The following is a 13,630-nucleotide window of genomic DNA, read 5'->3' on the forward strand; positions in this document are numbered from 1 at the left end:
CTAAAAAAAAAAAGACTGTGATGCATTATTCGTTCAATTAAAACACAGACGAATCCTTTCAGATTATCTCACCCTGCCATTTTACATTGTAATCTTCACAGTCTGCTTGCCATCATTAACACGCATTTGCAATGCAAGAGGTCGTGCATGTGTGAGAGTTAGAGCTATTGGCATTGTAAATTACAATGTCTTTTAACTATGAGTTTTGGTTTGGAGTGTAGTGGATATATGCCAGGTGCCACAGCAACCCTCCCAGGCCTGTTGCTGCAGAAGAGAGGACACAACAAGGCCGCCATCTTGGGAGTGTTTTGCATTCCTACAAACTGGCTGTGATACCCTAGAGATGCAACCTTCTCTAGTGTGTTTACCTAAACTTTTATACCAGCAAACAAGCCACAGAGAGGCACCTTTAGGGCATTTAACCAGGAGAATGAGGGGGTCAAAAGAATTAGGAGCAAAGAAAAGGGGGCAGCCATATATTTCTTTGTGTTACAATTTTAAAGGAATTATTCCTTTAAACTAGCCTAACTTTTAAAAACATTGATTGTATACAAAGAGAATAAGAGAAGAGACAGCTTAACCCCTTCACTGCCAGGCCTTTTCCCCACTCAGGTGCCAAACCTTTTTTTGGCTATTTGGGGCAGTTCCACTTAGGCCATCATAACTTTTTGTCCACATAAGCTAACCTCTCCAAATTTGCGTCCTTTTTCCCCCAATATCCTAGGGATTCTAGCGGTAACCAGACTTTGTGGATTCCCCTGTTGATTCCCCTGAAGGAGACCAAAAAATTAGCCAAAATACAGTGAAAATTTTGTTTTTTCCCCCAAAAAATGGGGGAAAAGGGCTGCAGAAGGCAGCTTGTGTTTTTCCCCCTGAAAATGGCATCAACAAAGGGTTTGCAGTGCTACAATCACCATCTTCCCAGCTTTCAGGAACAGGCACACTTGAATCAGAAAACCACATTTTTCAACACAATGTTGGCATTTTATTGGGACATACCCCATTTTTACTATTTTTGTGCTTTCAGCCTCCTTCCAGTTAGTGACAGAAATGGGTGTGAAACCAATGCTAGATCCCAGAAAGCTAAACATTTTTAAAAAGTAGACAAAATTCTAAATACAGCAAGGGGTAATTTGTGTAGATTCTAAAAGGTTTTCCTACAAAAAATACCAGCTGAAATAAAACAATATTGAAATTGAGGTGAAAACAACACAGCCATTTTTCTCCACGTTTTACTCTGTAACTTTTTCCTGCGATGTCAGATTTTTTAAATCAATATACCGTTACGTCTGCTGGACTCTTCTGGTTTTGGGGATATATAGGGCTTGTAGGTCCATCAAGAAACCTTGGTAACCAGAGCCAACAAATGAGCTGCACCTTGTAATGAGTTTTCATTCTGTACTGGGTATACATCCATTCATTTGCTGAAATTTAAAGAGTGAAAAATAGGTATCAAGAAAACCTTTGTATTTCCAAAATGGGCACAAGATAAGGTGTTGAGAAGCAGTGGATATTTGCACATCTGTGAATTCCGGGGTGCCCATACTTAAATAGACGTCTTTTTTACACATTGTCTTACATTTTGAAGGAATTTTTTTTAGAGAAAGACAAGGGGCAATAACAGTTGTTTTGCTATTTTGTGTTCTCCCACGTCTCCTTATAAAAATGGTACCTCACTTGCGTGGGTAGGCCTAATGCTCGTGACAGGAAACGCAATATGGACCCATCACATTTTTACATTGAAAGTTGATGTGTTTTTTGCAAAGTCCCTAGCTGTAGAGTTTGGCCTCTAGTTCAGCTGGCACCTAGGGAAACCTACCAAACCTGTGCATTTTTTAAAACTAGACACCTAGGGGAATCAAGGATGGGATGATTTGTGGGGATCTCACCAGGTTCTGTTACCCAGAATCCTTTGCAAACCTAAAAATGTGGCCAACAAAACACTTTTTCCTCACATTTCGGTGACACAAAGTTCTGGAATCTGAGAGGAGCCACAAATTTCCTTCTACCCATCGTTTCCCCAAGTCTCCCGATAACAATGGTACCTCGCTTGTGTGGGTAGGCCTAGCGCCGCAACAGGAAATGTCCCAAAACACAACGTGGACACATCACATTTTCCCAAAGAAAACAGAGCTGTTTTCTGGAAAGTGCCTCGCTGTGGATTTTGGCCTCTAGCTCAGCCGGCACCTAAGGAAACTTACCAAACCTGTGCATTTTTTTAAACTAGACACCTAGGGGAATCTAACATGGCGTTACTTGTGGGGCTCTCACCAGGTTCTGCTACCCAGAATCCTTTGCAAACCTCAAAATGTGGCTAAAAAACACTTTTTCCTCACATTACGGTGACAGAAAGTACTGGAACCTGAGAGGAGCCACAAATTTCTTCCACCCAGCACTCCCCCAAGTCTCCCGATAAAAATGATACCTCACTTGTGTGGGTGGCCCAGATGCCTGCAACAGAAAAAGGCCAAAAACCTGTAGAGATTGAGGGGATAGCACCGCGAGTTGATAAGCACATATTTTTCTTTTATACACCTTTAGGCTGACTCTGCTTTGGGGACCCATTGGAAGACTGAGGGGAAAGCTGGGTGGTAGGAAATTTGTGCCGCCAAATTTTGAGGTTTGCAAAGGAGTCTGGGTAAGAAACTGTTGGGGGATCCAGGCAAGCCACACCTCCCTGGACTCCTTGGGGTGTGTAGGTTTTAAAAATGTCTGGGTTTGGTAGGTTTCCCTAGATGAAGGCTGCACCCGGGACCAAAAACATAGCTCCCCCCCCCCAAAAAAAAAAAAACACAGGTAGTTTTGCAATAGACCATTTTGATGTGTCCACGTCCTTCTGTGATGTTCCAAACACTAAAATTGTTACGCACTTAGGGTATGTTAAAAAAGACCCCTCGCCCACCAACCAAGTTGGTGGCATGCTTCATCATCAGGTCTTACCTGAGACACTTAGCATGTCACGGGTATGCTGCGACGCCTGATTACAGCAGAGCAGGTTTTGTCATTTTTACCACACACACTGGTTGGATTTGGCACGAGGGTGAATGATGATTCAGTAGGTCAAATTTTATTAACAAGAGATTTCACAAAAGTGAAATGCACTGTTAATAACTGAAAGGCCAAAAAACTGAACCAATGACTCACAGCTCGTGAGCTGTAAAGCCGCCTCAAGGCACCAACCGCTTTACAGTCCATTCACACACCTTTCATACATGACATGCAAAAGACCACTCATGCCGCCAGCCGCAGGCACAGCACATTACAGCCCTCTCATCAACAGACAGCGCCATTCAAGGGCCCATCACTTTCATACGCCCACATGCCTGATACAGCAATCACACCAGCTAACGGGAGTGTGTAGACTGCCGTTTCCCTGGCACCGCTAGCCAAGCGCCACTCCAAGCACACCGCCAGCCAAGCGCCACCCCACGCACACCGCCAGCCAAGCGCCACCCCGCGCACACCGTCAGCCAAGCGCCACCCCTCGCACACCGCCAGCCAAGCGCCACCCCTCGCACACCGCCAGCCAAGTGCCAGTCCATGCACACCGCTATCACTTTTTTTTGTTTTTAAACAACAACAAAAAACACTAATTATAATTAAGTGAAAAACTACAAACACAAAAGCTCTAACTGAATACATGACAGTAATGCCAACTGTGAAACTGAACATATGAAAATATAAAACAGCAGTTTGCGCTCAAGGTATTTCCCAATAATTCTTCTGTGTATGATAGCTCCTGAAACAGCCACCCACACACAGCCCAGGCTTTGAAGGACAATCAGGTCAGTACATCCTAGTCTCCTTCCTGATACCTCTTCGAGCACAGACTCTACATCTCTTAGCAGGAACGTTTTTTTTGGCCGTGGGAGGAATGTGCTCAGCAAAGTGATGATCTTTCAATCTAGCCACATCCTCCACCTTTGCTTCTCTAGGAACTCTTGCCTGTTCCAGCACAACAAGGCTCGCTATGATAGACTCCTGAAATGTCACAAATGTCATCCTTGACTCTGGAGAACTATCCTTGAAAACAACAAAAGCAATAAAAGATGCCAAGTGGAACAGGTGAACCGCTAATTTCTTATGCCAAACATAAGCCTTACGAGCAGCAGTATAAGGTTCCAACCCTGATCTACTCTATCAACACCACCCATGTGCTTATTGTAGTCTAAAACGCACCCATGTTTGTGCACTTCAGCAACTTTACCCCGAACAGCCACAGGTGAAGTACTCTCATCATGGATGGTAGTTAGCACGTATCCATCCTTCCTGTCTACAAATTTCAGAGCTAGCAGCTCATCATTCCGCAAGGCACTGCACTGTCCCTTCTCAAGTTTTTTTTTTTTACATACAAGCTCTCGTAGATAGCCTTTCCAATTAGAGAGGATTGTGCCACAAGCAACAGTGTCCACTCTGAACAATTCCTTGAATAACTGAACTCCAGTGTAGATGTTATCTACATATAAATGGTGACCTTTGTTAAACAGTCTTCTACCAAGTTCCCACACAATTTTCTCACTAACTACAAAAGTGGGCGGACAACCAGGGGGGTCAATACTGGAATACCTACAAGTGTAGATCTGGAAATTATAAACATATCCTGTATTACTTTCAGACAGAATATACAATTTAATTCCATACTAAAACCCAAACGACCCTTGAACAGGACCAAAGACTGATCTACAGATATTTCTTTGCCTGGAACATAGATCTCTGAAAACTGATCTACTAAATAATCAAGGACAGGTCTAATCTTAAAAAGACAGTCAGAATCAGGATGATCTTGTGGCAAGGCTAAAGCCTTATCTACAAAATGAAACATGTGAAGAAGAAGCTCATACCGGTTACAACTCATGATTGCAGGGAATATAGCAGTTGCTATCAAGGGACTAGTAGACCAATATGAAGACAGTGATGGCTTCCTTATCAGCCCCATCAAAAAAGTTAAACCCAAGAACTTTGTCAACTCTTCCAGATTTGTGAGATTCCACCGGCTAGCTCTAGAGTGTGGCCTATGTCTGACAGCGTTGTCCCTCAAATACTGTTCTGCATACAAATTAGTCTGCTCAACAATCTCTTCCAAAAATATATGGTCCATAAACAACTCAAAGAAGTTGACAGGGAAAAAGTTTTCCGTATTAACTTGACACCCTGGGAAGCCAGTAAATGCAGGCAACTGTGGCTGCTCCATGTTTGGTGCAACCTACGTGTCAGGTCTTCCAATGGGAAGCCTTTCAGCCGCTGGCTGCTGCACCATTGGCACATCAGTGTCCTACTCTAAAACAGACACTTCATCAGCACTGAGAGTGGCTTCATCATCAGATGATTCCTCTCTGACAGAAAATTCACTTCCAGAATCTTGCACTTCCTCCTCTGCCGCAGAGTCAGTCTCATAATCATGGTCAGAAGACAACTCAAAAAGCACACCAACAACCTGCTGAGCGGTCATCCTATGGCTAGCCATGATCCTTCCTACAAAAAGTAACTGGACAAATGCACCACCAATAACCAGCACTGTATAAGATAAGTAATAAACAAAGTGTAGCTTTATCACTAAGAGTTATAAATTAAAAAACTATACCGCTCACATGCCTGAAAAAGCTTGACTCACCACAAATACTCTGCACAGCCACATCAATCACCAATGATATCCCACTAAAAAGAACAAAGGAAAGCAAATTAGACACAAGAAAACACAAATATCATTGTGCATAAATCTAAGGACAATTTCACACACAATCCTGCATTCAGTACACCACCTACAAACATGTCATTCATGCACGGCAACAATACTCCTTTGGAGTAAATTTATTTACATACCTAAAACATGCAACTACGCAAACCGCAGGACAACCACTGCCAAAATCGCAACAAGCCACAGCAAAGGAAGCAAAAGCTTTGAACTAGAACAAAAAGGAAAAATAAACTGTTATAATCACAAATGCAAATACTTTGCCAGTTGACAAACACCCCGCCACCAAACATTTATACATTTTCCTTGGTGTCTAGTGTTCTCTGCTTGGGGGCAGATGGGCCTAAAAACAATAGGCCAATCTGCCCCAAGGGGGGCAGAAATGGCATAGAATATATTGCCTCCTTTGGGGGCAACGCTTGCCCAAAGGGCCACACACAAAGCACACACACACGATCCCTGGCGCTAAGTGGATTTTGCGCCGGGCAGATGGGGCTAAAAAAAAAAAAATAGGCCGATCTAACTGCCCAATAGTGTTTTTTGCCCCTTGCCCAAGGGGACGCCCCCAAACACACAAAAAAAAAAGAAAAAAAAAGCCCTGGCATCTTTATGGTTTCTGCCCCTCCTGGGTGGGCAGAAATGGCATTAATTATATTGCCCCATTTGGGGGCGACCCTTGGCCAAGGGGCCACCCCCCCACACACAAAGCACACACACGATCCCTGGCGCTAAGTGGATTCTGTCCCCCCTCCCCGGGAGCAGATGGGCCGAAAACAAAATAGGCCAATCTGCCCCCAAGGGGGGCAGAACTGCCAAAAGTGCTTTTTGCCCCTTGGGGTTGACCCTTGCCCAAGGGGCCACCCCCCAACACACAAAAAACAGCCACAAAAACAATCCCTGGTTTTTAGTGGCTTCTGCCCCCAATCACACGATCTGCCCCCGGGGGGGGCACAAACAGCAAAAAATATATGGGCCCCCCACAAGGGGAGCGACCCTTGCCCCAGGGGTTGCTCCCCCCCATTGTAAAAGCACACACATATATACTAATTCCCTGGTGTCTAGTGGGCATTCCTGCTGCCCGATCGCATCGCGTTTGGGCTGCAGGAATACTGAAAGAGACATAGAGAGAAAGGAAAAACCCTTTCCTTTCCCCCGATGCCTCTTCTTGTGCAACCCCCTTCACTCCCCTGCCCGGAGGAAAAACTTACCTCCTTGCTTGAAGATGCACTGGAAGCAAATGGCTTCCAGTGCTTTTGGCACCCTCTGACGTCATGGGGGGCAGGTGAGGGGAGGGGTCAGGGGTAGAAGGGGAAGCGATTCCCCTTCCAACCCTGACCAGAGGGGGTGGGGGGACGGCCCTCGGGGAGCGCTAGTGGCGCTGCAGCCACGGACGTAACCATTACGCCCATGGCGGGGAAGGGGTTAACTGCAAATGAATTATGGCAATTTTGTTTAGAATGGCACCTGCTTTGCAGCACTAGGAAATGGCAGAACCTGTACTACCAAGCGCTATGTAAAAAAATGAGTTATTTCCAAACTGCCCCAACACGCACAGACAAAGAACCCTAGAGAAGAGGATGTTTCGGCTCAACATCCTGTGATTCTGGGCAAATCACTTCATCTCCCCTTGCTTCCAAAAATGAATGTATTCTTGTGTAATGTAATCGGTGCTCATGTAAAGCGCTGTAATACCTTTGTGTTGAGTTTGCGCAAGCTGAACTCCATTTGAAGAGGCCCAATTTACATCCAAAGGCTAGATTTTTTGCTATAAAGCTTAAGGCAGTGAAGTGTTTGGGTCTGGAGTCACGACTCCTTTTCCACCATTTTGGAGACAATACCTTTCACCATCTTCTTGCCTAGAAATAACCTAGGTGCTTGGGTGGCGACCTTCCAGACGTTATCAAGTGCATGTGTTATCACCTAGTGTTAGGCTCTACTCAAGTCAGTTGGTTAATGCACCCACTGCAGAGGTCTTGGCAGAATGAGAATGTCAGAGATTACAATCCTGCCGTAGCTTTTTCACCTCATCTCTGCAAGGCTGATTTTAATGAATTATTATGATTTTGTTAAGAATGGAACCTGCTTTGCAGTGCTATGAAATTGCAGAGCCTGTATTACCAAGTGCTCTAGGAACAAGCATTTGCAATGCAATGGGTCTTGTGTTTGCTCGAGTTAGAGCTATTGGCATTGTAAACTCCTAACCAGACTTTTCTTGCCACATAAATTGAAATTTTTAAGTACAACAGTTTCACATAACTAACCAGACTTTTCTTGCCATATAAACTGAAAAGTAAAAGTTTCACATAAACGGGCCGATGACCGCTATCAGCGCAAAGCAGACACACAAAGGGAAATAAAAGTCTGCCATGTAACCGGCAAAAGTGCAATTATCTATGTAACCAGCAAAAGTGCAATTACCTATGTAACAGGATTGGTATCATGCAAAGCGCTAGACTACTTCCCAGTGAGATCACGCTGTGAAATTAAGAGAAAAAGTAGTCTAGAAACCAGACGGAAAACATTGAGCCTCGTATGTTTTCAATAGTTGGTCGGTGCGCTTGAGGAGGGCTAAACACCGGAAAAGGCATGACGTATGCATGCCTTTCACTAATGAGAGCAAGCAGATTTTAAAAGGCAAGCCCACAAACCAATTAAAGTGACTGACGTAACATGGGCATGGTTAGAAGCCCAAAGAGAGATTACAGCAGGAGTCGGGGGTGTTTTGCGCTCACCCCTAAAAAACGAGTTATTCCCAGACTGCCCCAACATGCACAAGACAAAGAACCCTAGGGAAAAGGATGTGGCGTAAGGGCCAGAGCTGTCGACTTTCAAGCTGGGGAACATAGTTTGAGTCTTGGTGCTGGCTCAACATCTTGTAATTCTGGGCAAATCACTTAATCTCCCCTTACTACTAAAAATGAAGGAGTTCTTGTGTAATGTAATCGGTGCTCATGTAAAGCGCTGTAATACCTTTGTGTCGAGTTTGCGCAAGCTGAACTCCATTTGAAGAGGCCCAATTTACATCCAAAGGCTAGATTTTTTGCTATAAAGCTTAAGGCAGTGAAGTGTTTGGGTCTGGAGTCACGACTCCTTTTCCACCATTTTGGAGACAATACCTTTCACCATCTTCTTGCCTAGAAATAACCTAGGTGCTTGGGTGGCGACCTTCCAGACGTTATCAAGTGCATGTGTTATCACCTAGTGTTAGGCTCTACTCAAGTCAGTTGGTTAATGCACCCACTGCAGAGGTCTTGGCAGAACGAGAATGTCAGAGATTACAATCCTGCCGTAGCTTTTTCACCTCATCTCTGCAAGGCTGATGCTAATGAATTATTATGATTTTGTTAAGAATGGAACCTGCTTTGCAGTGCTATGAAATGGCAGAGCCTGTATTACCAAGTGCTCTAGGAACAAGCATTTGCAATGCAATGGGTCTTGTGTTTGCTCGAGTTAGAGCTATTGGCATTGTAAACTCCTAACCAGACTTTTCTTGCCACATAAATTGAAATTTTTAAGTACAACAGTTTCACATAACTAACCAGTCTTTTCTTGCCATATAAACTGAAAAGTAAAAGTTTCACATAAACGGGCCGATGACCGCTATCAGCGCAAAGCAGACACACAAAGGGAAATAAAAGTCTGCCATGTAACCGGCAAAAGTGCAATTATTTATGTAACCAGCAAAAGTGCAATTACCTATGTAACAGGATTGGTATCATGCAAAGCGCTAGACTACTTCCCAGTGAGATCATGCTGTGAAATAAAGAGGAAAAGTAGTCTAGAAACCAGACGGAAAACATTGAGCCTCGTATGTTTTCAATAGTTGGTCGGTGCGCTTGAGGAGGGCTAAACACCGGAAAAGGCATGACGTATGCATGCCTTTCACTAATGAGAGCAAGCAGATTTTAAAAGGCAAGCCCACAAACCAATTAAAGTGACTGACGTAACATGGGCATGGTTAGAAGCCCAAAGAGAGATTACAGCAGGAGTCGGGGTGTTTTGTGCTCACCCCTAAAAAACGAGTTATTCCCAGACTGCCCCAACATGCACAAGACAAAGAACCCTAGGGAAAAGGATGTGGCGCAAGGGCCAGAGCTGTCGACTTTCAAGCTGGGGAACATAGTTTGAGTCTTGGTGCTGGCTCAACATCTTGTAATTCTGGGCAAATCACTTAGGCGGTGATTCTAACCGCGGCGGGCGGCGGTCGCCGCCCGCCATGCGGTTACCGCCAAATGACCGCACCGCGGTCACAAGACCGCGGCGGCCATTCTGGATTTCCCGCTGTGCTGGCGGGCGACCGCCAAAGGCCGCCCGCCAGCACAGCGGGAAAGACCCAGCAACGATGAAGCCGGCTCCGAATGGAGCCGGCGGAGTTGCTGGAGTGCGACGGGTGCAGTAGCACCCGTCGCGAATTTCAGTGTCTGCTAGGCAGACACTGAAATTCTTTTTGGGGCCCTCTTACGGGGGCCCCTGCAGTGCCCATGCCTTTGGCATGGGCACTGCAGGGGCCCCCAGGGGCCCCGCGGCACCCCCTACTGCCATCCTGTTCCTGGCGGGAGACCCGCCAGGAACAGGATGGCGGTAGGGGGTGTCAGAATCCCCATGGCGGCGGAGCGCGCTCCGCCGCCATGGAGGATTCTGCAGGGCAGCGGAAAGTCGGCGGTACACCGCCGACTTTCTGTTTCTGGCCGCGGCTGAACCGCCGCGGTCAGAATGCCCAGCGGTGCACCGCCAGCCTGTTGGCGGTGCTACCGCGGTCATTCGCCCTGGCGGTTTTTACCGCCAGGGTTAGAATGACCCCCTTAATCTCCCCTTACTACTACAAATGAAGGAGTTCTTGTGTAATGTAATCGGTGCTCATGTAAAGCGCTGTAATACCTTTGTGTCGAGTTTGCGCAAGCTGAACTCCATTTGAAGAGGCCCAATTTACATCCAAAGGCTAGATTTTTTGCTATAAAGCTTAAGGCAGTGAAGTGTTTGGGTCTGGAGTCACGACTCCTTTTCCACCATTTTGGAGACAATACCTTTCACCATCTTCTTGCCTAGAAATAACCTAGGTGCTTGGGTGGCGAACTTCCAGACATTATCAAGTGCATGTGTTATCACCTAGTGTTAGGCTCTACTCAAGTCAGTTGGTTAATGCACCCACTGCAGAGGTCTTGGCAGAACGAGAATGTCAGAGATTACAATCCTGCCGTAGCTTTTTCACCTCATCTCTGCAAGGCTGATGCTAATGAATTATTATGATTTTGTTAAGAATGGAACCTGCTTTGCAGTGCTATGAAATGGCAGAGCCTGTATTACCAAGTGCTCTAGGAACAAGCATTTGCAATGCAATGGGTCTTGTGTTTGCTCGAGTTAGAGCTATTGGCATTGTAAACTCCTAACCAGACTTTTCTTGCCACATAAATTGAAATTTTTAAGTACAACAGTTTCACATAACTAACCAGACTTTTCTTGCCATATAAACTGAAAAGTAAAAGTTTCACATAAACGGGCCGATGACCGCTATCAGCGCAAAGCAGACACACAAAGGGAAATAAAAGTCTGCCATGTAACCGGCAAAAGTGCAATTATCTATGTAACCAGCAAAAGTGCAATTACCTATGTAACAGGATTGATATCATGCAAAGCGCTAGACTACTTCCCAGTGAGATCACGCTGTGAAATAAAGAGAAAAAGTAGTCTAGAAACCAGACGGAAAACATTGAGCCTCGTATGTTTTCAATAGTTGGTCGGTGCACTTGAGGAGGGCTAAACACCGGAAAAGGCATGACGTATGCATGCCTTTCACTAATGAGAGCAAGCAGATTTTAAAAGGCAAGCCCACAAACCAATTAAAGTGACTGACGTAACATGGGCATGGTTAGAAGCCCAAAGAGAGATTACAGCAGGAGTCTGGGGTGCTTTGCGCTCACCCCTAAAAAACGAGTTATTCCCAGACTGCCCCAACATGCACAAGACAAAGAACCCTAGGGAAAAGGATGTGGCGTAAAGGGCCAGAGCTGTCGACTTTCAAGCTGGGGAACATAGTTTGAGTCTTGGTGCTGGCTCAACATCTTGTAATTCTGGGCAAATCACTTAATCTCCCCTTACTACTAAAAATGAAGGAGTTCTTGTGTAATGTAATCAGTGCTCATGCAAAGCGCTGCAATATCTTTGATCAAGGTTGCGCGATATAAAACTGCAAAAATATAAAATAAAGCGCTCCAATACCTTTGTGTAGAGTTAATGCTGCATAAAAATAAATACAAAAAGAACCTGCAGACATTGCAAAGAAACAGCAAGAGGCCCGAAACCGAGGAAGAAACAATCTACCGCCATGAGCGCAAAGCAAAATAATAAAATAATGTGCCACACTAAGGTATCTCCCGATCGTGCAATAATCCATGTAACAGGGTCAGTCTCCAAGGCGGTGACAAAACAGCCTTAAGGTGGTACAAACAGAAGCATTTACCAAGGTCATTAAGGGATTTTTGAAAGGCAGGCCCAGGAATGAATGAAAGTGATGGGCGTGGTTAAAGCCCACAGAATAGATAACATACCGAGAAAAGCACACGACCTAAAAATGCCATACCCCCTCCACAGCCTCAGAGAAGTGTATGTTTCTTGCCTATTCTCTACTGTTTTAGCTTCACTCTACTGAAAGTTGTTCTTTCATTCTCGTTTTTCTTTATCATAAAGCGCCCCATCACCCTAATTGTCTTAAAATACTATATAAAAGGGTTGAACAAAATTTTAAAACGAAAAATACCAGGATATTATTCTTAAAAAAAGAGAATCAAAATCAATTGAAATTCTTTGTTGATGGTACAAACGTTGAACCGACAAACATCGAACCACCCAAAATGTACACGCCACAGGTGTTTTAAAGTTTTAGGGATGTCCACTCGAACTCCTAATGCAACAGAGGAAGGCACATTCTTCACATTCCATGCCATCAGGACTAATCCTTGGCCAGCCACAGTGTTGCACAAAACACTCTGGTTTCCAACCCCCTTCTACATCTATCCCATTCGCCCCCAGGGTGGTAATCAAGAGTAACTGTCTGGAAGACTCCTGTTCGTCACAGGCAGCACATTTACCAGAATGTATCGCCGTAGTCAGGAAAGTGCTGAGAAAAAATGCAGAAATGTAACACACTGCAACAGAAAATGCAGCAAAACACTTCTGTGTAAACTGTCACCAGAATGAACAAGAACCATTAAGAAACAGTGTTCTCATTTTCCAAAGCTATGCACGAGTACCCTCTCTAATCCAGGTTTTCACTTTGCATGTTGGGTCTTGCAGTCCTTTTTTACGACCTTTTAAAGACGGTTCTGCAATTCCCAGAATGCAAACCAAAAACTTGACCTAAATGTGGAAACGTGAGCGTTCAAAACAAATATTGCTGAAAGGCAATGTGGAAAATCATTGTTTCTTGACGTTTAAGATACACGTGTTCACTTTGGTTTTGCTGCCTGGAGTTGTTTATCAATAAAGTTCTCTCCTGTGGGGGTGTATTATTTCAGAGTTTAGACGTAAAAGGCCGCGTTCGGCTTAGCTACCAGTAAATTTGCTTCGCACTCAGTGGACTGGATGTATCAGAGCAATCAGTGCTCGGCACTAGAAGTTCGTGTTTAGAAACACGGATGTAAAGCCAGTAATACGAGATTTAGGGGCGAAAACATTAGGGAGTTGAAATTGGAATTCCAAATCTTACTCATATAAAGCAGGTTATGCAATGTCGTCATAAAGTACAGAAACTACCACTGACCACTCACATGTCCCTTTCAGTGGCTTCCTGTTTCAGGCCCCGCCTCTCTGGCAGAGTATCGCCTACTAGAAAGGCTGGCGGCAGAAAAAGTTCTCAACTCGGGATTACCTGCCAGTCCTCCCTCTCCGCCGTGTCCCAGCCCCTTGAGTGTTGACACTGCTCGCTTAGGGCGTGGCGATTTG

The 13,630-nt window shown here is 44.9% G+C and overlaps 1 long non-coding RNA gene across 1 annotated transcript; it reads right to left on the reverse strand.

Annotated features, from left to right (window-relative positions):
• Positions 1–900: 900 nt before the first annotated feature.
• LOC138284821 (uncharacterized) lies at positions 901–13,478 on the reverse strand. Its single transcript, XR_011201461.1, has 4 exons — positions 13,449–13,478; positions 5,821–5,903; positions 5,612–5,655; positions 901–1,424 (listed from the first exon to the last, which is right to left on the reverse strand). It is a non-coding gene; the product is annotated as an uncharacterized lncRNA (long non-coding RNA).
• Between the last annotated feature and the right edge of the window lie 152 nt (positions 13,479–13,630).

This window comes from Pleurodeles waltl, chromosome 3_1, assembly GCF_031143425.1.
Source record: "Pleurodeles waltl isolate 20211129_DDA chromosome 3_1, aPleWal1.hap1.20221129, whole genome shotgun sequence".
NCBI lineage: Eukaryota > Metazoa > Chordata > Amphibia > Caudata > Salamandridae > Pleurodeles > Pleurodeles waltl.